The 24327-nt window shown below is 51.0% G+C and overlaps 1 protein-coding gene across 4 annotated transcripts in view; it reads right to left on the reverse strand.

Annotated features, from left to right (window-relative positions):
- The window catches only part of Ripor3 (RIPOR family member 3), a 77916-nt gene extending 58685 nt beyond the window's left edge, over positions 1-19231 (reverse strand). For 3 of the 4 annotated variants that reach the window (XM_076930275.1, XM_076930277.1, XM_076930276.1), the window contains exon 1: positions 18656-19231. The gene's annotated coding sequence lies outside the window, so the exon portion shown is untranslated. The remainder of the gene's footprint in view (positions 1-18655) is intronic. The other variant, XM_034496604.2, reaches the window with a different exon arrangement.
- Positions 19232-24327: the final 5096 nt, after the last annotated feature.

Below are 24327 nucleotides of genomic sequence, written 5' to 3' on the forward strand. Positions count from 1 at the left end.
CTGTGTATTCAAAGGAAACCTGGTTTTGCTCTCCCTGGCTACACTGGTCCCTTGTGGTTAGGCTGAGGAGCAATCAGCTTCTACTTACAGAGGGAATGCCTTGCTGTGGCAAGGAGCCGAGTGGCTGCAGTCTGCTGCTAGTGGCTGGCAAGGCAGTGGCTCAGACACAGTAGCCAGGATGTGAGTGTCAACCAAGCCGGAGAAGGAGCCAGCTGCACCCTGGGCCCAGAGAATCCCCTCTCCCAGCTGCCATCTGCCACAAAGTGCCAATTCCCAACTTGAGACACACAACCACCTAAGGGAGGCCTATGAGGAACAGAGGGGGGTTTGGGACAGAGCACCACGTAAGCCCAAAGGATGAAACTGACCACACTGGACACAGGCCCACTTGTTCATGGGTGGTGTCTGAGAGGTGTCAGATGGATTACAGGGAAGAAGCCTAGGAGAAACGGAGAAGGGCAGGACGAGGCTAGGAAGTGAAAGATGAGTAAGGTCAAAGCTTGTGCAGGTGGGCGCAGGTGGGTGCAGGTGGGTGCAGGTGAGCACAGGTGGGGGCAGGTGGGTACAGGTGGATGCAGATGGATGCAGGTGGGTGCTGGTGAGTGCAGAAGGGTGCAGATGGGTGCTGGTGAGTGCAGGAGGGTGCATGTGAGTGCAGGAGGGTGCAGGTGGGTGCAGGAGGGTGCAGGTGAGTGCAGGAGGGTGCAGGTGAGTGCAGGTGAGTGCAGGAGGGTGCAGGTGGATGCAGGTGGGTTTCAGGTAGGTGCAGGTGGTCTTTGAAGCTCTGTGTTCAGCTGGACAGTGTGACAGCAGAGAGAAGACCAGCCAGTCTCGGCTTCCACAGACAACAGGCTTTGAAATCAAATGCTGGATTCAAGGCGGGGCTCTGCCCTTCAGTGGGTGGCTTCTGCATAAGCAGCTGCTCAGCCTGCCTCCTGGTGTACATGGGCAACACCTAATGACTAGAACTTGGCAAAGGTGACATCAGGCAAGGTCAAGTTGGAAGAGGCAATGGCTTTCAAACAGGGTGCAGTAGCACATGCTATAAGCCACTTACTTTGGAGGCTGAGACAGGAGGATTTCGAGCTAGAGGCCAGCATGAACTTCAAAGTAAGACACCTGTCTTTAAATAAAGAAGTAGGGTCGCAGATGGGCTTAGTGATAGAGCACCTGCCTAGGGCAAGGCCCCGAGCCTACTCAGTCCTGAGAGAAAGAGAAAAATGTGAGATTCCAATTTCTGTCTCCCGGCTGACCTCATAGCTCAGGAGAGAGCTGAGCCAACCATGCTCAAAGCCCTGGTTCCGTTCCCAGCCCCACAAACCAAAAATTAAACCAGGTGTGACTTAAGCGATCCCTTTTGCTGTCCTGCTCTTCCCTCATCCCCTCTCCCGTGCTTGCTCAACAGAACTAAGCAGGAGGCTGGGCTGAGATAGCCTCAAGGCCAGACACTAAGATAAGAACACCTGCAGCCAGCCTGCAGCCTACGGAAAGCTGAGGCCCATGTGACAGTTAAGATTGTCACTTGATCTAAAACCTGTCCATGAGTCAAGCCTTCTGGCATGCCTGTGAGTGGTCATCTCAATCAGGTTAGCCGGTGGGAAGATCCACCCTAAATATTAGAAATACCATTCCAGGGACCAGGCCCAGCTAGACTTCGTGAAAAGGAGACAAGGAACTGAGTATCCATACTTTCTCTCTCTCTCTCTCTCTCTCTCTCTCTCTCTCTCTCTCTCTCTCTCTCCCTCTCCCTCTCCCTCTCCCTCTCCCTCTCCCTCTCCCTCTCCCTCTCCCTCTCCCTCTCCCTCTCCTTCTTCTCTCTCTCTCTCTCTCTCTCTCTCTCTCTCTCTCCCTCCCCCTCCCCCTCCCCCTCCCCCTCCCCCTCTCCCTCTCCCTCTTCTCTCTCTCTCTCTCTCTCTCTCTCTCTCTCTCTCTCTCTCTGCTTCCTGTAGGTGACACTGTGACCAACCTCCTCCCATTTCCCATTCCTACCAGCAGGATGTCACAGCCATGATGGACTGACTGTACCAGGAACTGTGATCCAGACCCCTGACCCTTCCTTATTTATTTATTTATTTATTTATTTATTTTGTTTTTTTTCGAGACAGGGTTTCTCTGTGTAGCCCTGGCTGTCCTGGAACTCACTCTGTAGACCAGGCTGGCCTCGAACTCAGAAATCCGCCTGCCTCTGCCTCCCAAGTGCTGGGATTAAAGGCGTGTGCCACCACCGCCCAGCCCCTTCCCTCTTTAAGTTGCTTTTATCATACCAACAGAAAAAGTAACCTCAATATTCCCTCAAGAGAGCTGGGGAGCAGACTCTACCAACCCCTGGACACAGCCCCATGACAGCCCCTGAAGTGGCTCACCCAGAACAGCCATGCTGGGTCCCTGTCCCACACAAAGCATGAGATAACAAATGTGGCCAAAACCAGATGTGGGGTCATCTGGAGACACACATATCCTCAGCCCCAGTCACCCAGTCTCTGACTGAGTCGCCTCATCTAAAACGGGGCAGGGGCTGTAGCTCAGCAGGAGAGCATGCACCCAACATGCTTAGAGCCCTGCAAAATTTAAAAAAAAAAAAAAAAAATGGAACCAGGCATGATGTAAGCCCTTCCCCACATCATGGACTCACGGTTAGGATCAAAAATGTTCTTGGGCCAATGTTATTTTCACTAACATTAAATAACACTTAATGGTGTGGTGACATACCTGTCACCCCAGCGCTCAAGAGACGGAAGGGAGAGGATTGTGACTTTGAGGCCATCCTAGGCTACATGTGGAGACCTTTTCTCAAAAATTAATTAATGGATTTAAAAAACAGCAGTAACCAGTGAGGGTGGGGGAGGTGGCTTCATAAGGAATAAGTGTGATCCTGAGTTTGATTCCCGGCACCCGAGTGAAATCAAGATGTAGCAGACACACTTGTAATCCCAAAGCCAGAGAGGTACATGAAGGGAGACTCCCAGGGCTCAGCTGGCCAGCCTGCCTAGCTTCATCAGTGAGAGAAAGGAAGGTCTCTCTTCAGGGAAGCCCTCCATCCTTGCTTCTCTGGAGCAGCACTCAGCTTCAAGAGCCACGGATGGACCAGCCTGTGGCCAGGAGAAGCCTCAGAGACCTGTAAAAGTCATGGCCATGGCTTCCTGGGCTCTCTCTCTCTCTGCATGATGTGGTCTGGGGCCCACTGGGGCCCACAAGCCTGTACTTGGCATAGTTGAGCCAGACAAGCCAACAGCAGCCAATTGTACAGCCAAAACCTCACCCTCCTGGGGGGTCTGTCTCCCTGACCAAGGCAACTTATAAAAGGCATCATTTAGTCGGGGACTGGCTTACAGTTTCAGAGTGTGTGTCCACGATCATCATGGCAGGGTTCTTGGCAACAGGCAGTCAGGGAAGGTGCAAGAGCAGAAACTTAGAGCCCACATCTGATCCACAAATTGCAGAGAAGACAGACTGGTATGGACTTTTGAAACCTCCATTCCCCCCCACCCCCATGACACACCTCCTCCAGCAAGGCCACACCTCCTAATACCTCCTAAACGGGCAACTGGAAACCAAAGTTTCATACATATGAGCCTTTAAGGACCATTCTTATTCAAACCACCTCAGGGTGTCAGCAATAACTGGCCTAGTTTCCAGGGCACAGCTGGGGCTCCATGAGTGTTTATGTAGGGGTGCCAAGAACAAAGACTATGTGATCTCCAGATCTGGGCTGAAACCACCAAACTGTCTGAGTACTAGAGGCCTCACTCAGCTCAGCATCTCTCCTACCCACTGCCTACAGGAGAGAACCCAGATTTGTTCATCTCTCTTCCTGTCTCCAGGTACCCGGTGGCATGCTTCTTCTAGGCAGAGGTGGACATGGGCAGTGAATTCCAGATGTGGTAGGCAGCTGCTTGGGGGTCACTGGGGGCTTCCTCACAGAGAGGCTCCTGGGCTGCTGGCCTTAGTACTTGGTTGCTGAGGGTCCCTGGGATACCCTGTGAGACTTCCCATAGGCACATCCTTAAACACTGTCACCACAGTCCTTGCCATCACAACAGCAGTTAATGTTTAAGGAGACCTCGCTGGGAGCCTTTGGCTCATGGGATCCCATTAGCTCACAGTTCCCAAAGGCCTAGCTGTCTGGATTCCTGCGAGGCATGAGGCTGGCTCCTGACCCACTTGCCAGCCGCCTCCAGCAAAGTCTCCAAGAAAACCTCATCTCCTTAGAGGCCTCCAGCCTATCACTCCTCTTGCTGACACAGCAGCTATTTCCTGTCCCAAGAGCCCCAGCAGTTAGAGCCCTGCCCAACCCACACCCATCCCAGCTACAACATCTCAGACCAGCAGCCCCGGGCTTCCATTTTCCAAGCCAGGGATCCATCCATGTGGGAATGTAAATTTTTCATCTGGAGGCTCAGGCATTTATCTCTGTCAAGCCCTGTCTACTCCATATCAAAGCAATGGCCACATTCTTCCAGGGTCTTCTCCAGACCCTAGGGGCTCCTGCTGCTGATCTGCCAGAGGACATTGCTTCAGAGTGTCTAAGAGCATTGTCCCCAGAACAAACAAGTCACCTTTTATGTTTTGTTTTGGAACAAGCTCACTACATAGACCAGGCTGGCCTCAAATGCACAGACATCCACCTGCCCCTGCATCCCAAGTGCTGGGATTAAAGGTATGTGCCACCACACTCAGCCAATTTTTTTAAAGATTTATTTGTTTATTTATTTATTTATTTATTTATTTATTTTGTGTATATGAGCACACGGTAGCTGTCTTAGTCAGGGTTTCTATTCCTGCACAAACATCATGACCAAGAAGCAAGTTGGGGAGGAAAAGGTTTATTCAGCTTACACTTCCACATTGCTGTTCATCACCAAAGGAAGTCAGGACAGGAACTCACACAGGACAGGAACCTGGAGGCAGGACCTGATGCAGAGGCCATGGAGGAGTGCTGCTTACTGGATTGCTTCCCCTGGCTTGCTCAGCTTGCTTTCTTATAGAACCCAGGACCACCAGCCCAGGGATGGCACCACCCACAATGGGCTGGGTCCTCTCCCCTTGATCACTAATTGAGAAAATGCCTTACAGCTGGATCTCATGGAGGCATTTCCTCAAGGAGGGCTTCTTTCTCTGTGATAACTCCAGCTTGTGTCAAATTGACACACACAACCAGCCAGTACAACTGACCCCTTGTCAACTTGACACACAAAGACATCACTATTAAGCCTCAACCCTTACTTTCTTATTCATCCCCAAAATCTAAATAACTTTAAAAGTCCCGCAGTCTTTGCAAATTCTTACATATTAAAATCTCAATCCCTTTAAAATATCCAATCTCTTTTAAAATTCACAGTCTTTTTTACAATTAAAAGTCTCTTAATTGTGGGCTCCACTAAAATACCTTCTTCCTTCAAGAGGGAAAAATATCAGGACACAGTCACAATCAAAAGCAAAGCCAAACTCCAACTGCCAATGTCTGGGAACCACTCATGATCTTCTGGGCTCCTCCAAGGGCTTGGGTCACTTCTCCAGCCCTGCCCTTTGTAGCACACACCTTGTCTTCTAGGCTCCAGCTGCCTGTCCTCCACTGCTGCTGCTGTTCTTGGTGGTCATCTCATGGTACTGGCATCTCCAAAACACTGCTGTCTTCTGCTGTAACTAGGCTTCACCAATAGCCTCTCATAGGCTCTCTTCATGGTGCCACGCCTCAACTCCTTTGCATGACCCCTTCAGTCCTGGGCCATCAATTGCAACTGAGGCTGCACCTTCTTCACCAATGGCCTTTCGGGGCTTGTCACAGTGCCAAGCCTCAGCTGCTCTCCATGACCCCTTCATGCCTTCAAAACCAGCACCACCTGGATGACTCATACACATTACCAAGTCTAGCCACAGCACAAGGTACAACCTTGGCTATCTCTGAAACACAGCCTCTGTGCTCTCAGAAAACACTTCCCAGAAGATTTCACCTCAATGATGCTGGTCTCTTCTTAATCATCACCAATTTCTTAGCTCCAGCTAACCAGCATCAATAGTCCCAGTAATGCAAAGGTTTCACTTTAGTAGTTCTGCTACCTTGTTAATCACAGCTGATTCTTCCGCCCCAGCTAACCCAAACCACAGAATCTTCACAATCAAAACAGCAACAGCTCTGATAAAAAGTCTTTAACCTTCCTTCTGAAATTTCACAAGCCAGACCTCCATCTTCTGCACTGTTCTCAACATTATCTTCCAAGCTCCTACAGAACATCCCACAGAGCTCTTAACATCCCAATGGCTCTTCTAGCAAAAAGTTCCAAAGTTCTTCACAGTCCTCCCCAAAACATGGACAGGTTCTCACAGGAATACCCCACTCCTGGTACCAAATTTATCTTAGTTAGGGTTTCTATTCCTGCACAAACATCATGACCAAGAAGCAAGTGGGGGGCGGGGGGGAGGGTTTATTCAGCTTACACTTACACACTGCTGTTCATCACCAAAGGAAGTCAGGACTGGAACTCAAGCAGGTCAGGAAGCAGGAGCTAATACAGAGGCCATGGAGAGGTGCTGCTTACTGGCTTGCTTCCCCTGGCTTGCTCAGCTTGCTTTCTTATAGAACCCAAGACTACCAGCCCAGGGACAGCACCATCCACAATGGGCTGGGTCCTCTCCCCTTGATCACTAATTGAGAAAATGCCTTACAGCTGGATCTCATGGAGGCATTTCCTCAAGGGAGGCTCCTTTCTCTGTGATAACTCCAGCTTGTGTCAAGTTGACACACAAAACCAGCTAGTACAGTAGCTGTCTTCAGTTGCACCAGAAGAGGGCATCAGATCCCATTACAGATGGTTGTGAGCCACCATGTGGTTGCTGGGAATTGAACTCAGGACCTCTGGAAAAAAGTCAGTGCTTTTAACCGCTGACCCATCTCTTCATGGCTCACTCCAATGAGACACTTTGCAATCTGTAGCCCCAACACTGAGACTCCCCAGATGTTGTGGGGTTTCATGAATGTTCTGCACACCCTACGGGCCAGGGTCCACGAGGCTTCTTTCCTATTTATTTATTTATTTATTTATTTCGGCTTATGTTAGCCAGCTATGAGACAGTGTCTTCTAGGCAAGACAGAGAGCTGTTGTAGCCATGAAATCTCACCAATATGATTGGCTGCACAATAACCACACCTGTCGTTATGCCGGTGGGGATGGGAGAAATTTCCCAAGGTCTCACCTCTAGATGGAGAGCTACAGACAACCAATGGCTTTGAGAGACAGATTTCTACAGGGACGAGAGCCTCTGATAGGCTATCCAATCTCCCACACAGGCAACATCAAACGGACTCAGTCAGATATGTGCATGTATGTGCCACACACATAAATGTGGGTGCCCTTGGAGAGAGCATCGGATCCCCTGGAGCTGGAGTTTACTGGCAGTTATGAGCTGCCTGTGTGGATTCTGGGAAGTGAGTTCTGACTCTGCAGACGCTGTTAACTGCAGAACAATATCCCCATCCCTCCACCAACCCTCCTCAGCTTTCTCCCCATGGGAGAGCAGCAGGATCAGCCTAAGACTGGAAGATACTTCTGCAGTACAAGGCACGTCTGGAGGGCGGTACAAGCCAGGAAAGAAAGTGTGTATCTTACGTGTATCCAGGCTCCTGGGATGTGGTGGGAGGGTCTCAAAACCCAGCCAGCTTCAGAATCAGAAAGAAAAGAGTCTCCCAGCTGTAGCATTTGGTGGCTGTGTGACCTCGGAACACTGAGTTCACCTCTCTGTTCCTCAGAGATTATCATAGGCTCGTGAACATCACAGAATGGTAGAAGGAACAGAAGGGACCTGGACCAGTAGTGTGTATGAGGTCACAGTGGAAAGGGGACCCCAGCAACAGTGCAAACTGTCAGGCGGTGAGATACGTTGTAAAAACATACTACAGACCTGTGAGTGGATTTGGAAATAGGTCTTTATAAATGTGTGGTGAAGGGAGGTGGTCCTGCCTTGGGGCCAGTCTGAATCCAGTGACTGGTGTCCTCACACAGGGACAAGATACACTGAGGAAGGCTATGCGACTCCCGAGGTGGAGTTTGAGGCTAGGAATATAGTTCAGTGGTAGAGTATGCCACTAGCGTGTTCTCAATTCAGTCCCACAAAACAAAACAAACAAACAAACAACCCACTTAAGGCCAAGGTGGAGCTTGGAATGATGGGATTAACAAACCAAGGAGCAACAGACCTTTAAGAGAATCAGTGACAGTGGTTTTTAGCGACAGTCTGTGGGACTCATTCAGTACCACCAGGAAATAGACACAGGTGCCTGCTACACCTAGGACCTCTGAACCCTGTGCACCACTGCACCAGGCAATAATACAAGACAGCCACTGTAGTGACACATGCCTGTGATTGTGATCCCAGCACTCAGGAGGTAGGCAGGAGGATCAGAAGCTCAAGGTCATCCTCGGCTATATAGTAAGTTTGAGGCTAGCCTGGGCTACATGAGAAAGGGTCTCAAAACTAGGAGAAGATTTACCAGACTTGGTGGCCCATGCCTTTAATCTCAGCACTCTGGAGGCAGAGGCAGATGGATCTCTGTGAGTTAGAGGCTAGCCTGGTCTACAGAGCAAGTCCCACACCAGCTAGGACCACATAAGGAGACAATGTCTCAAAAACAAAATAAAAACCAGGGAGAGTGAGTCACAAGGACCCAGCCCTCCCTGATGATCTATTGGCAGTCGATGGCTTCTCAGGAAGGGGAGACATGTCTTCACTGATGTTGCCAGGAGCCCACGTTCATGTAATGTATACACGGAGTCAAAACAAAACACCCACGAAAGTGTAAAGGAGGAGATGCTGGGAAAAGGATGGATCAGTGAGAGCGGGAGGGGACAAAGAAAGGTAATAGGTTAAATGTGATCGAAGTGCATTATATACAGGAACAAAATGTCATAATAAAACCCATTATTACTATGTGATTAATGTGCCGATGGACCTGTATACAGAGAGGTATGGTTACACCAATGCCCAATCACAGAGGGCATATGAGACTCGGAGTTGAAGCTAACTTTGTATTCAGACTATCTAGTCATAAAAACCCCTAAGAGCCGGCTCTGTGTGCCACGCCAGGCACTACTCTCTCATCCAAGTCTCCTGGTGACAGGTTCCCTGTTTACATCCTGAAGACGAGGAATCAGAAGGAGACTGATGTCACAGAGTGCCAGACATCATGGGACTCGGGGAACAGGCAAAGCCAGCTCTGTCTGAGTCCCAGGCTTAGGCCAGGTCACTCAGGGCAGCATTGGTGGCTCTAGAGGGACCGGCTATGGAATCCGGGTGGGGGCACTGGCAGAATGCCCCATGTGCTCGTGCACTGCAGGACTTCCAATGGAGAGGACAGGATGGTTAGCACAGATGGCCCGCTGGAGTCCCTGAGCTCCATGCCTGGATCCCCAAGCCCTGCGTGTTCCGTCTTCCCTCCAGCCAGGCAGTGGCAGGGACAGAGGGAGACAGGGCAGGCCAGCCCTGCTGCTGGAAGATCCCCACCGGGGTCCGGAGTGTTTTTCCACCAGGAAGCAGTACGGGTCATCTGAGTTTTTCACCCTTTGTCCCAAGATGCAAAAATGAGAGAAATGTACAAGAGCTCTGCCACGGAGGGACACACGCTCACCCCGTGTCCACTTCCTGTGAGGAGTGGGGGCTCAGAACAAGAGCTCTGCCACGGGGGGACACAAGCTCACCCCGTGTCCACTTCCTGTGAGGAGTGGGGGCTCAGAAGCTGCCTCTAGGGACTGGGTCTGGCTTCGGTCTGTCACATTCTTCCCCTGCAGTGGAGATGGGATGAAGCCCAATCCTAGACCCTGGCTTCCTCACTGTTGAAATGGAATGTCTATGCCCTGACCTCGGAGACCACAAGCCACCTGTTCATCTCCCAGGCTTCCCCAGGCTCCTTTGTGTTCTCTCTCTCTCTCTCTCTCTCTCTCTCTCTCTCTCTCTCTCTCTCTCCCTCCCTCCTACCCCCTCCCCAGTTTTGTTTTGAGACAGGGTTTCTCTGTGTAGCCCTGTGTGTCCTAGAACTCACTCTGTAGACCAGGCTGGCCTCAAACTCACAGAGATCCGCCTGCCTCTGCCCCACCCCTCCCAAGTGCTGGGATTAAAGGCTGTAGCACCTTTTTTATTCTCTTAAAACTCAACAAAGCCTGGAGCAGTGGTGAGGCAGGAGGATTACCAAGAGCTCCAGGGCAGCTGGGCTCCATAATGAGTGGCAGGTTAGCTGGGCTCTGTGGTGTCAGTGAGGGGGCTGTACAAGCCCAGGAACCTGAGCCCTCCAGAGCCCACACAGAGGTGAGAGAGACCAACTGCGAAACGTTGTCCTCTGGTCTCCACACGTCCGCTGGGGCATGAGCACACACGTATATGCATGTAAGAACAATTACATAAGATATAATAACAAGGCCAGGCAATGGTGGTACACGTGTTTAATCCCAGCACTCAGGAGGCAGAGGCAGGTGGATCTCTGGGTTCAAGACTAGCCTGGTCTACAGAGCAAGCTCCAAGACAGCCAGGACTACACAGAGAAATCCTGTTTCAAAATAAAACAAAAACAAAAAAACAACAAAACCAAATAATAATTACAATAATAACAATAGTAATAGTGACAACAAATTAAAAATGAGAGTGAACAACATAGGAAGTAATCCATCCATCCTGGAGGCCCTGGCTTAATCCCAGTGCATTCAGCTCTGCTGACCCTCCTTTGTATTCAGTTGGTGCCAACTGCATGCATGCTAGAAGGCTTCACTAGCCTTCTTCTTCTTCTTGTTCTGCACTCTTCATCCATGTACCAGCAATCCACAACTCTTTGGTGTTTACTAGGACCAAAGCAGTATAGATTCTGCCTCATTTAGTCTCATGCTTGTCCTGAGCTCTGTGCTGTGAGCAGCCTGGTGTTGAGAATGCCCAACAGAGAGAGACAGAGGATTCTGCCAAGACCACAGAGCCACCAATCTCTGGCCACCCTGCCTCCTGCAGCCTGCAGGTCCCAGCAGCTCAGACATCCCCACAAGTGGGACGTTTCCTTTCCTAACACTAGTTTAGAGTTCTCATGGTCCGTGAGTGTTATGCCTCCGAGGCTCCCAGACCTTCCTGTGAGTCATCCCTGCTACAATGAACAGTATCCAGGTTTTTTGGATGGGGACACACAGGCTGGGTCTTTGGGAGTGCAGGCATCCGAACCTCGAATTTCAGGTTCCTACTCTACAGATACAAGCATCTAAGTTGGTGGCAGATCGGGCAGAGGACACTGGGCTGTGGGGGACATGTTCTGTAAGGACCAACATAGACTCACAGGACCGGTTTTCTCTGTCCAGAACACACAAAGGCACTTGCCAGGAAACCGGGGGCTCTTGGGCCCCCACCCTTCTAAATGCCCAGTGGCACCTTGCTCACCAAGGGACTTGGGAAGAGTCTTTCCTGCCAGTCTTTCCTGTCCCACCCCACAGGCATATATCTGCATGCCAGGCAGAGCCGCTCCTGTTCTTCTGGGTCCATGTCTCGAACATCCAGGGCTAAGGTTACTGCAGGACTCACACAGCTGAGCAGAGCACACAAAGCCGTGAGCACTGTTTGCTACCAGGAAAGATCTGAGCCACACACCCCCCTCCACACACACACACACACACACACACACACACACACACACACACTGCCACATCACACCACCCCCACAGAAGACAGCACAGCCAAGCAGGACCCATGGGAAGAGCCATGAGTCACCCCCAGACTCTGCCTTCTGGTTCTTCCGTGTACTTAGCTCCTTCCCCCCTGTAGGCAGAGGGACCCTTACCATTGTCTTAACATGCATCAACTGAGGTACAAGGGGCCAAATCCTGGCTAACAGCTTGGATGTTAAAGTCTAATGCCTGCTTGAGATCATCTCCCAGCCGCTCTGTGTTGCCAATGTCCCCTGCCTCTGCCAAGAGCTCTCTGGGCCCTGAATAGAAACACTCAGCACCACTGTCTTGTCTTTAGCCAGTCTAGAGAGCAGATGAAGTTAGTACAGGCAACCAGGGCCTCTGGCTAAGGGACTGTCCATGCTCTCCGCAAGCCCTGATGGCCCAGCAAGGACATGGGTTTCTTCCTAGTTTCCAGAAAACCAAACAATTTGTGGAATGCCACATTGCCAGAGGTGAACTTCATGGCTAAGCTGCAGGAGAAAAGTACATTGTGCGTGTCCGGAGATCTGACAGGGTCTCTCAAAGTGAAGAACGACTTTGCCCTTTTTGGGTTTTGTTTTTTTTCTTCTTACACCATGCTAGCCTTGAACTCACACAGAGATTTGCCTGCCTCTGCCTCCTGAGTGCTGGGATCAAGGCGTGCGCCACCACCACCAGACCCAGCAGCAATAATTTTTTTTTTTTTTTTTTTTAAGAAAACGGAGACAGAAAGTGATATGCTCAGAGACACACAGCACTGTGGCAGTCCCATGAGTCAGGATTTGAGTCCCCACGTGTATGACTAAGGGCTTAGCTGTTAGGCTGTTGAATGGCTTGAACTCGGCATGGGGAGAGCTAGATACATACCCAGTCTGTCACTTACAAACCATAAGACTGTCACTCTCTGTGCCTTAGTCTCCCCTCCATATTTGCACAAACTCATTAGGGCACCTCTGGTTTCATAGGAGAGACTGAGAAGTATGTGGCCCTGTGCCCATCACAGAGAAAAAACATGTCCTGTCCCCACAGTGTCCCTAAGGGCAGAACTAGCCTCCATAGAGACAGAGAGAAGCAGGCAAGGCTGGTGGCATTGGGTCCTAAGTCCCTATTCTGACAGGTCCCCCTGCACATTAACCAGCAGGCTCCCATCCCTCTGGGAGCAGCCACGGCACATGGACCCAGGACATGTGGTACCAGGGGGCTCTCAAGGGACAACACACTGGCAGTCACAGCCTCTGTGGAATCTGAGCCCATACACTCCCTGCCTTGGGTTTTTCTGGAATAAGGAGGTATTGTTAGTTGGTTTTGCTAGAGACAGAACCCAAAGCCTTCTGCACAAGAGGCAAATGCCTTCGACTGAGCCCCCTTTAAGAAGGTGGCATCTGCGCAAGGCCCTGGAGGGTCTAAAAGAGGTGCAACATGAGTGGAGTTGTGATGCAAAGGTCCTGGGGCAGAGCTGTCGCTGGACTGAGAGAGGCAGGTATAAAGACGGTATGTCGACCTGGGCTTTGAGGGATTTGGATCCTGTGGGCCTTGTGTTCTAAGTGATGGGAGCCAAGCTGGGCAGAAAGAAGCAGAACAGGAGGTGTGGCCTCGATACTGGGAACCTACTGGCTGCACAGAGGAAAAGAGACTGTCCGATGGCCAGCTGAAAAAACATAACAAAACAAACAAGCAAGCAGAAACAAGGTAGTTTGGGGCAACTATGATGGTTGAGAAGAAGACTGGCTGCCTGGGCTGGGTGGGACAGTGGAGGTGGCCGCAGCAATGGACTTCTGTGTCCCTGTTGAACACAAAGCTGTTACAGTTTCTTCTTTTCTTAATTGAAACATAGAAGCTGCTGGATTCTGCACAAGTTTGAGACCTAGTTAGAAAGTGTTTGTCAGGCTGGAGAGATGGCTCAGTGGTTAAGGGCACCGACTGATCTTCCAAAGGTCCTGAGTTCAATTCCCAGCAACCACATGGTAGCTCACAACCATCTGTAATGGGATCTGATGCCCTCTTCTGGTGTGTCTGTAGACAGCTACAGTGTACTCATATACATAAAATAAATAAATAAATCTTTAAAAATTTTCTAAAAAGGAAAAAAAAGAAAGTGTCAAATGACAAACTATTTGACCCCTGTAAACCCAGCTTGGAAGGCAGACAGGTGGCGCTGTGTGCATCTGCATGTGCGTGAGTGTACATATGTGTGGTGTGTGTGGTGTGTGTGGTGTAAGCACCTTTACTGAGCCATCTCACCAGGCCTGAATGTTCAAATCTTTTCCGGGATACACGATCAGTGGGCGGAACACAACGGGTAGACCCATCTCAGGGCGCGCATGCGTGCGATGGATGGAGCATGTGGTGCTGGTACTGGAATCCAGAGCCCACAAAGGAGAGGAGAGTTATCTGCCTGAGCCCCATCCTGCCCAACCTGCTCTTGTGAAGTTCCCAAAGAAAGGAAGGAGGGACGGAGTGGGGAGGGTGGGAGGAAGGGTGCTGACTTCACAGGGGTTGCCAAGCTGCTCACAGGAGTCCTAAGGTTGCAATCGGACTGAGGTCGTGGTGGGGAGCCACATGGACACCTGGGACGTCCCCTTGCTCAGAAAGTCACCCTCTCTGTACACTTCCTACGTACCAAATACACTCTTAGCCCTTTTTTAAATCACCGAGGGCCTGGCCCGCTTCTTCCACCACAGCCCCACAGTTTAGCTAACACCCCCACCTGGGCCTCCTCCTTGGCCGAAGGAGGAGAGGCGGGACTTGGGCGTGAGAAAGATTTTCCTTGTGCTGGCCTGCTCCGGGGCGCCTGGAAAGGGCCCACCTGGCCCCTAGGGTTTCTAAAAATAGAGCAGTCTTAACTCCTCTATAGGGCTGGCTTAGCTGTCCCTTTGAATTGTTCCAAGACATTGTTTCTATTAGCGCCATCATTCCCAGCACGGGGGGGGGGGGGGGGGGGCGGAGGTGGGGAAAAACAGAGCTGGCAGGATCAAGGTCTGCAAAGGCATGGAATTAACCAGAAGCTGCCACTGATCGGGACCTACTACGGAACGCTGCTTGGACACAGAGACTACAGGACCAAAGATACAGGTGCAGAAGCCTGAATACAAAGACCAAGCATCCGTGTCCCAGCGTGCTGATGGCCCTGGCTGAGCAGGAGCCTGGATGTCCCTCCTGGGGATCTGTCCCCCAGGGTGGAGCCAGAGAGGTCATCGCTGGAAGAAGGTAGCAGAGGACTTGGCGCCTGAAACTTAGGGAAGGTGGAGGTCTTTCCATGACAAGATCTCCGAGGCCCTGGTCAGTCAGTGGACATCAGGAATGTACATCAGGGAGCTAAAGGTTTATCACCCAGCTCTGAGGGCTCTGTGTTCATACAAATATACATGGGTGCCTGTTCGTGAGCATGCAAACACACAGCAATGCGTGGCTAAGAAGAATGTATATCATATACTTTACAAATGAAAATAAAATTTACAGAGACTAGGGAGAAGTTCAGGGGTTAAGACCACTGGCTGCTCTTGTAGAGGACCCAGCTTTGGTTCTCAGCACCCACACGGTCGCTTACAACCAGTTCCAGAGGCTCAATCCCTCTAGCGCCCTCTTCTGGCCTCCCTGAGCACTGCATCCATGCAGCACACACATCACACAAAGGATGCAGACCCACGAAAGTACAAATAAATGCTTATTCGCCAGCTGGGCATGATAATGCATGCCTTTAATTCCAGCACTTGGGAAGCGGATCTCTGTGAGTTTGAGGCCAGTCTGGTCTACAAAGCAAGTTCCAGGAGGGCCAAGGCTGTTACACAGAGAAACCGTCTTGAAAAATCAAAAACAAATAAATAATAAAACAAAATAATATGACAAAATTTACATGGCCAAGCATGGTGGTGTATTTCCTGTCTATCTCCCAGGAGGCTGGAGCAGGGGCATTGCATGCTATTTTTTTGAAGATTTCAAACACGTGGGAACTTACTGGGTCACTTAGAAGTAGACAGCCCCCTCCTGTGCCAATGGCAGCAGAAGGCAGAGGCAGGAAATTACATCTGAGGGGGACTTTAACACGGGCCATTTTCCCAAACCCAACAGCACACAGAGCAACAAAGCAAGCCAAGCAAGCCCCATGTTGGGCCTTTTGGCATTTTCCCACCAAAGCAAACTCCGAGCTTCAGAGATGAAATCTCTGAACGTGGAATCGGGAAGGACTGTGCAGTGACCTGCCACCTTTTGACGTTCCTGCCATTCAGATGTGACAGGACACAGCTTAGAGGAAATGGCACGGTGAGTTCCGAGAGGCCAGGACATGGCTCTGTGGCAGGCTACACGCTTAGTACCGTTGAAGCCCTGAGTTTGTCCCTAGCACAAAGAAAATAGTTTCAAAAATGGGGGCCAGGGAGCCAGAGAGATGGCTCAATGGTTAAGAGCACTGAATGCTCTTCCAGAGGACAAGGGTTCAATTCCCAGCACCTCCATGGAGGCTCACAACTGTCTGTAGCTCCAGTTCCAGGGAATCTACTGCCCTCTTCTGACCTCTAAGGACACCAGGCATCCATGTGGTGCATATAATGTAACTACAGGCAAAACACTTATATACATAAAACAAAAAAGAGAGGGGCTGGAGATGTAACTCAGTTGGCAGCGTAGCATGTGCAAAGCCCTGGGTTCACCCCAAAACTGTACAAACCGGGGGTAGTGGCAGGTGCCTGTTGTCCCAGCAGTAGACACCTGGAATTGTGAGTCTGAGGTCATTCTATCACAAAACACCAAGAGCTGACAACATAGCCCATCAGTAAAGCCTGCTATGTGTGAGGCCCTAGGTCTATCCCCAACCTCACAAGTAGAAAGCAGAAGTGATAAGCTCCGGGTACTCCCTTCCTAGTTTAAACAGAAGTTACTCCGAGTTTACATTATTCTGGATGTAGCAACCAATTCACCTAATTCCTAAGAATCTGAGGGTGGGCTTTCTCAGGAGCTAAATTCCTCCACCACTTTGCAGGAGCCACATGGCAACAAAGTCTCCTGTAGCAGGTAAGGAAGAGCACTCAGTGGGTGGAGGCAGTTGCCCTCACCAGCCTACAGGCCTCACAAGCCTCGGGGACCCACAAGTAGCAGAGGCTCCAAGACCAGCACCCACCTGTGGGTGATATCACTGGGCAGGAGCCCAACAGCAAGGTTCACCAGGTCAAACCCTGGGCGGTCAGGCCTGCCCTGCTGATGGGTCCTGCAGCCATATCCCCACCTGCATTCCTGGCATCCCATCCTCCCAATGCCCTGGAGCTCTTCCTCCTCCCTCCTCATCCTCGTTCACAGACACCTCTGGAGCAGAAAGATAGACTGGAAGTACTACCCACACACACACATACACACACACACACACAGAGAGAGAGAGAGAGAGAGAGAGAGAGAGAGAGAGAGAGAGAGAGAGACAGAGAGAGAGACAGAGAGAGAGGCAGAGACAGACAGACAGACAGACACAGACAGAGAGGGAAATAAACAGAGAAACAGAAAGACACAGAGACACAGAGAAGGAAAGACACAGAGACATGGAGAGAGTGACAGAGAGGCAGAGAGCCAGCCAGGGGAGCCAGCCCAGGGCCTTTGTGCATCTGAGGCAAGCACTTTGTCCTGACCTACAGTACCTACACCTTGGGAATGTCCCTGCCCAGAGTCCTAGAACTCAGCCTACAGAACCAAGAGCGTTCCCTAAATAAACCCATTGCCCTGCAGATGAAGAAACTGAGGCTGAGAGAAGCGATTTGTTCAAATCACAAAGAAAAACCACATTCCCTAGGATGGATGGGGGTTTCTGGGACCACAGCTCAAGTCCCCATTTACCCTCAAAGCAGGGGGTTCTGAGCCTGCCCCCGGAAAGTAAAGAAGGCGTGGGTCCACCCCAGGGCTACTGCCCCGTGGAACATTCCAAAGGAAGTAAGACAGGCCACATCTGGGTGTTGAGACCTTCACCTCTGGCTGGGAGCCTGGCCCTGGGGGCTTCCCACCTGCCGACGAGCTGCTGGGGACTTCCTAGCCCTGGAATGTAACCGGGCCTCCTTCCGCGGAGTGCCCAGGCTGACTCTGTCTGCAGCCCACTCCCTGCCCACGGCCAGCGCCACAGCAGGGATGGATATGCAAATAGCCGGCGTGGTATTAATCCGAGAGATTCCCCCCAGGGGAGGCGTGTGGAAAGTGCTGGTGTGTTTCACAATTCTGTTTTGTCCAGAGGAGCCGCGCGGGGGCCCGGAATGATTTAAAACAGATTTTTGAAAAGGCAAATAAAATTGGAACAGAACCTAGTCAAGACATGCGCCCTGCTCCCCGCCCCCAGCTCCGCTCCAACCCCCCACAACCCTCTTTCTCTCAAGTCCCTGGGGATCCCTTGCCCAGGCAATGGCAGTGGGCGCTTGTCCTCCTAGCAGAGCGCTCCTGGTCCAGCTCGTGCAAACCTCGCCTTCCTGACAGCAGAAGGTGGCTTGGATCTGAGGCTGGCCACTTCTGCTCCTTCCTGAAGCAACAGAAAGTCAATCTAGTCTATTTCTTCCACGCTTCCTCCCCTCACCCCATGCCTAGAATAAGCGTTTAATCAGAAAGACCCCGCTCCTTGCTTGCCAATGCCACTGATGGGCTGTGTGACCCCAGACAAGTCGCTCCATCGTTCTGAGCCTTTCTGAGCTGAGAAGAGAGTCATACCCTCTACCAGGAAGGGAGAACCCCGGGGACTCCTAAGAATTTCCTATACCAAGCCACTTCAAAAGTGCCCAGCACTCTGTCTGAGACAAAGTGTCACGCAAGAACCCCTTAAAGATCTTCCGGATAACCGCCCTATTTAAAGACGACAGGGATACCCGGAGACCCAGAGAGTGAAAAGAATTTGCCCAAGGCTACACAGCAGGGGTCTCTCTGATCCAATTCGGACTCCCTCTCACGGCCCTCGTGCTCTAGGTGAGTGCGAGGAAGTGGCCCCTCCCCTCTCCACCTGCACGTGCCGGCCTGCTGGAGACCGCGACGACACTCACCGTGGAGCGGGTCTGGACCTCCGGGATCCTGCTCCGCTGCTGCCCGGCGCCGGCTGGTTGTCACCGACCGCGGGCGGGCGGAGCTCCCTGCAGCCCTCTGACCACCGCGGATGCTGGTTCTGGGAATGCACTCGGTGGCCCCCGTATCCGGCTGTTCCCGGTTCTGGCCGCTGCGATAGAGCTTATCTGGCGGGTGTCAGGGTTCAGCGGCCGAGGGACCCGGGTTCCCGGAAGCCTCCAGCCCCGGCCCTGCGCCCCCGGATGCCGCGCTGGCCCTTCGTGTCACCGCACTGCGCGGACACTCCCCTGCCGTAGCTGCAGGAGGCCACCTCCTACTCCCATCTCGGCTGATTCCAAGTCCACGCAAGGCTCTTGGCCGCCAAAGACTCGAATTAATCACTCGGGATCCGATGCCTGCCTGGGATGGAGCGGAGGGGACGCCTGCAAGTTTCTGTTTACAGCGCAGCGCGGGGCTGCGGCTAATCACTCGCAGGCAGGGTCGGGCTCCCTCCCTCAACTTCTGCCTTTTCCCCAGTTCCCCGCCCGAGCCCCTTTCCAGTTCTTGCCAGTCCTGTCGGAGCAACCTGGATTCCCAGCAGGAGTTCTCCCTCTCCAGCTCTGCAAGGAGGGAACCCAGAGGGAGGGTCCAAGCTTCTGCAGACCTATTTGGTTTTTTGTTTTTTTGTTTTTTTTTTTTTTTTTGTCTTGTCAGTTGCCATTTTGCATTCATTCGTTCATTCATTCATTCGTTCCTTCAACCATTCACTCATTCATTCCTTCTCGTTTGTGGGGAGAGTGCACATACCAGGACACACTTGGGGGCGGAATCAGCTTTCTCCTTCTAATTTATGGGTTCCAGGATCCAGTTGTCAAGCTTGACAGCAAATGATTCTGGTTTTTGAAAGGTTTTTGTTTTTTTGAGACACAGTCTCATGTAGCCCAGGCTGGCCTTGAATTTACTATGTAGTTGAAGATGACAAGACTCAAGACAACCATCATGCCCACCTTTGTAGGAACTTTGAACAGCAGGAACACATGCATGCATGCATGCATACATACATACATACATACATGCAGATACATAAACACATATACACATACACACACATGCACACACTGTAAAAATGGGTTGGTACAGGAAATGGAGAGTCACTTAACTGTCACTTACATAACAGCCAGTTGAATAAAATGGAAGCAGGCTGGACTTCAGGGTGCAGACTGCAGCTGTGGCCTATGCCTGTAATCCCAGTACTCAGGAGGCTGAAGCAAGGTGGTGAGCTGGAGGCTAGCCTGAACTACATAGCCAGACATAAGCAACAATAGCAACTTCAAAAAACCTGTAGCCTCAGAATAAGCACAGCCACAGGCCTGTAAGACACACTAGTGCGAACAGCCCTAGGAAGGGCTGCAGATCCGGCTCAGTGTGGAAAGAGTTCCTCTTGTGCACATTAGGACCTAACCGAATGGAGGTTTTCAAGTCACGTGGTGGTTTAGCTCATTAGTCTCGTCTTTGCAATTATGGAGGCTTGAACCCAGAGCCTCCTTCACGACAGCCCCTGCTCCTGAACCCCCACCCCTCTTCTTTTCCCTTCTGGGGCGGGATCTCAGCTGGTTGCTCAGACTAACCTCAAACCCTTAAACCTCAAGCTCACTCTGTTGTTCTGGCTTTGAACGTGTGCTTCTGCCTCGGCCTCTGGAGTAGCAAGTGTCTGGAATTACAGGACTATAGTGCCAACCCCGACTTCCACTTTATGTTCTTAACTCGGGGACCTTAAGCCAGGCAAGGCAGCTCACACATCTAATCCCAGCACACACGAAGCTAGGCAGAAAGACCAAGATTTCAAGGCCAGTCTGGGCTACATGAGAGCCTATCTCTAAATCAGAAAAGCTAAGGGTGGCGGTGGGCTTCTGTAAGTCCAGAACTTGGGTGGTGGGAACAGGAGGATCAGAAGTTCAAGGACATCTTTAGCTACATAGGAACTTTGAGCCTAGCCTAGGCTACATGAGACCCTATCTGGAAAAGAAAACAAAGAAAAGACCAATGCTTTTAGATGTTGCTCAAGCTGGCCTTGAACTCCTGGACTCAAGTGAGCCCCCCAAGAAGCTGGACTACATTGTGCGGCATTTCACCCAACCAATAGAATCTTGACCGTGTAGTATGCCCCCAACACACATATGAAATTGAATATGATTGAAATAAATATATAAAACCAGAAAGAAGAGCCGAAAGGCTGTAAGGCAAGCTGAAAGGCGTCCTTGTAGGCGTCATGCATACAGGCAAATACTCATACACATAAAATAAATAAACCTTTTTTTAAAAGGCAAGGCAAGCTTTAGGCTCCAACTTCTCTTTGAAATTCTGTGAACTCTGGCCACTGAGAGGATGTTCAGGAACCTGAGCAAGAGTAAGCTTCCACCAACTGACAGCCCTCCAGGCTGGTCACCCGCCTCCTAGACTTCCGCCACCACAGGGTTCTGTGCTGGGCAGTAACTCAGTGTCAGCAAAGCCACCCTCTCAAACTCACGAACCATAGAGGGCATCTGAATGGATGAGTGCAAGTTCAGAGATCACGGGAAGGCTCTGGCGACACACAGTTTCGATGTGATATGCATTCTCTTCCCTCAAAGCCAGCATCCCTGACAAGGCTTGTTCTGTGATATCATGGGACTCCTCCAGGGGGCGCTGTCCCATCCTGCACTGGGCAAACGTCTGCTGACAATGGTAGGAGCCCTCCCTGCAGGGCAGTCGCCATAGGAGACAAGTTGCCACAGGAGTCGGTGCTAGCTCTGACTCTGTCCTCCTGAACAGAGAGAGAGACTTCAGGTTCCCAGCATAACCAGATGCCCGGGTGTTTCCTGGGGGGAAGCCCCACCGGGGTGTGGTCCAGGCTAACGATGAAGATATCATCTGACATGGAGATGTCTTATAAACTGGGCACTCAGCGGCCCTGGGTCTCCTGATGACAAAGGCATTTTATCCTCAGGCAAATAAATCTCTTTCAGTCACGGTGGACCTGGGGAGTCTCCCTTCCTAACAGGGCCTGTCTTCCCTGTCTATGGGATTGGTTAACCTGTCTTCCTAACAGAGAGGCAATGGAAACAACAGCCGTAGACTCTGGTTCCTTTGTGCACAGAATCTAGGAGAAATCAAGTGGGCCCTGGAGTGTGTGTGTGTGTGTGTGTGTGTGTGTGTGTGTGCGCGCGCGCGCGCGCTTGCTTAAGTGTCACTGTGTGGATTCAGAAGTTGGGGTCAGTTCTCGCCCTCCACCATGTAGGTCCTGGGGAGTAAACTCAGGTCATGGGGCTTGGTGATCAGTACTTTTATCCACTGAGTCATTTATGGGTCCCCTACTTTTAATATTTTAAAGCTTAAAAAAAATGGATCCACCTGACAAGGGAAAATGAACACAGCCCTAAGGACACGTGGGATTTAGGTAGTGACAATAGGTTAGTAATTGCCCCTTAGCAGTGATGAACATCTCACAGAGATGGAAGTGGATCACGAGGGAACAATGAAAAATCTATGCAGAACCCTCCAAACACACCAACCCTCCTATAAATAAAAAGGAAACACTGATGGGGCATAGTGGCCATTGCACCCAGAAAATAGAGAGAGACGGGAAGAGTTCAAGACCATCCCTCTGGTACATAGTGAGTTCAACACCAGCCTGGGCTACATAATGAGTTTAAGCCCAGCCCAGGCTACAGGAGGCCCAAATAAAACAAAATAAATGATCATTTAAACTTTGAGGCTTCCCCCACCATGGCTTGTTATTTGATATGTAACCTAGGTTGATTTTGAATTCACTTTTAGTTACCCAGGATGGCCTCAAACTAGGGGAGATATTCCCCTGCTTCAGGCTTCAAGTGCTGGGATTAGGGACATACACTAACATATCTGCCCTAGAGTGTTTCAAATAACTTGTTTATTTTTCAGTACTGGGGATGAACCTAGGGCCTGGAATATACTAGAAAAGGGCTCTCACTGACCTCACCCCAGCATCGCAAAATATCCTTAATGGGCTCACAGTAGAGGGAAACGTCCTTTGTTGTTTGTTTGTTTGTTTGTTTATAGACAGGATCTCTCTACATAGTCCTGGGACTCACTATGTAGAGCAGGTTAGCCTCCTTGAACTCACAAAAATCCACCTGCCTGCGGGGATTAAAGGTGTGTGCCCCACACATTCTTTAAAGTTTTATTTATAAGGATAAAATGGGGCCGGGCAGTGGTGGCACACGCCTTTAATCCCAGCACTTGGGAGGCAGAGGCAGGCGGATTTCTGAGTTCAAGGCTAGCCTGGTCTACAGAGGGAGTTCCAGGACAGCCAGGGCCACACCGAGAAACCCTGTCTGGAAAAACAAACAAAAAATAAAAACAAAAAAAGTAACAAATTAACTAGAGAATGTAACTAGTTAGTACATCACCGTTATTATCCCCTAATACAGCCCTTTCCTCAACTCCCTGAACCTGAGAGGAGAAACCTTTATTTCCAAGGACCCCAAGGCTTTGGGAGGTCCCATACCTAATTCACATGAAGAGCAGATAGAAGCCAGGGGTTGGGCTAACTGAGTTCTGCAGTTCATCCCTTTCCTGAAAATGACAGAGACAAGCCTGTGAAAGGGGCCCCTGCGGTGAGGAGCCAGGAGCAGGAGACAGTAACCAGGATGGAAGCCCTTATCAGCCTCAGAAACTTTCAGCTCAGACCAGGTCCCATTACCTGCTCCTCCCTGGAGATAAATGTTCTAATGTGTCAGCCCCTGGCGACTCTGTGCTCTCAATCTGACCCCTCTGAAGCCTCAGTCCAGGCCCTTCTGACACTCCCCTCCCCCATGACAAACTGTGGTCCTGTAGCCTGTAGGCTCTGTTGAGCTAAGAAAACCTTTAGATTGACAAGGTCTGCCTCTGGCATGGACCAGAAACCTCAGTTTAGCTGAGGGAAGCAGCCCTGAAATCTGGGATTCTTATCAGTCCGGGGACGATTAGTGGGGGTCGAGGCCTGACCCTAAAGAAAGCCCTTCCTCCCACCGCAGAAGTCCCACAACTCCCCCAGCTCTTGCCAGAGTTAAATCTTTGCAGAAACCCAGTCCAGTTAAGTAAACTGTTTCCACATACAAGCCACCACGGGGCTTCTCTGGCGGCATCCGGAGGGCCTGTGTTTCTCCACGTGGTGACTGTCATCTCCGTAACATACCACTGAGAGCAAGCCCAGCATTCCAGAGATGACTCCACCAGCTGAGGAATTCTGCTGGCCCTGGCGCGCTGGACTTCTGTGAGATGTGTGAGTTTGCGACAAGACCTGCATCTTTCATGATGTTGTGTGTCGTTGCCGCCATTCCCCGCCCCCACCACCGTGCATGCGTGTCTTTGCCACGGATTTCTAGTAAACTGTTCAAACACGCACAAGCTAAATTGAACCCTGATGGTGGGGCGCTTGCTCCCGGGCCCCTCCTGGCTCTGGAAACAACGGGCCAGTGCGCAGTTTATTTGGGTTGGCTGGTTTCATGCTGTTCAGAATCTGCTTTGGGGGTGGGGGTGGGACAAACCCTGCCCGTGTTTAGATTTATAATTTATATTCCAAGCACAAATACCTCATAATGGAGCTAGAAATGAGAGCCAGCCATGAGCAGGCCATTATGGGCTGGCATTGCGAGTGTGTGGTTACATTAAGGAA

This window comes from Arvicanthis niloticus, chromosome 2, assembly GCF_011762505.2.
Source record: "Arvicanthis niloticus isolate mArvNil1 chromosome 2, mArvNil1.pat.X, whole genome shotgun sequence".
NCBI lineage: Eukaryota > Metazoa > Chordata > Mammalia > Rodentia > Muridae > Arvicanthis > Arvicanthis niloticus.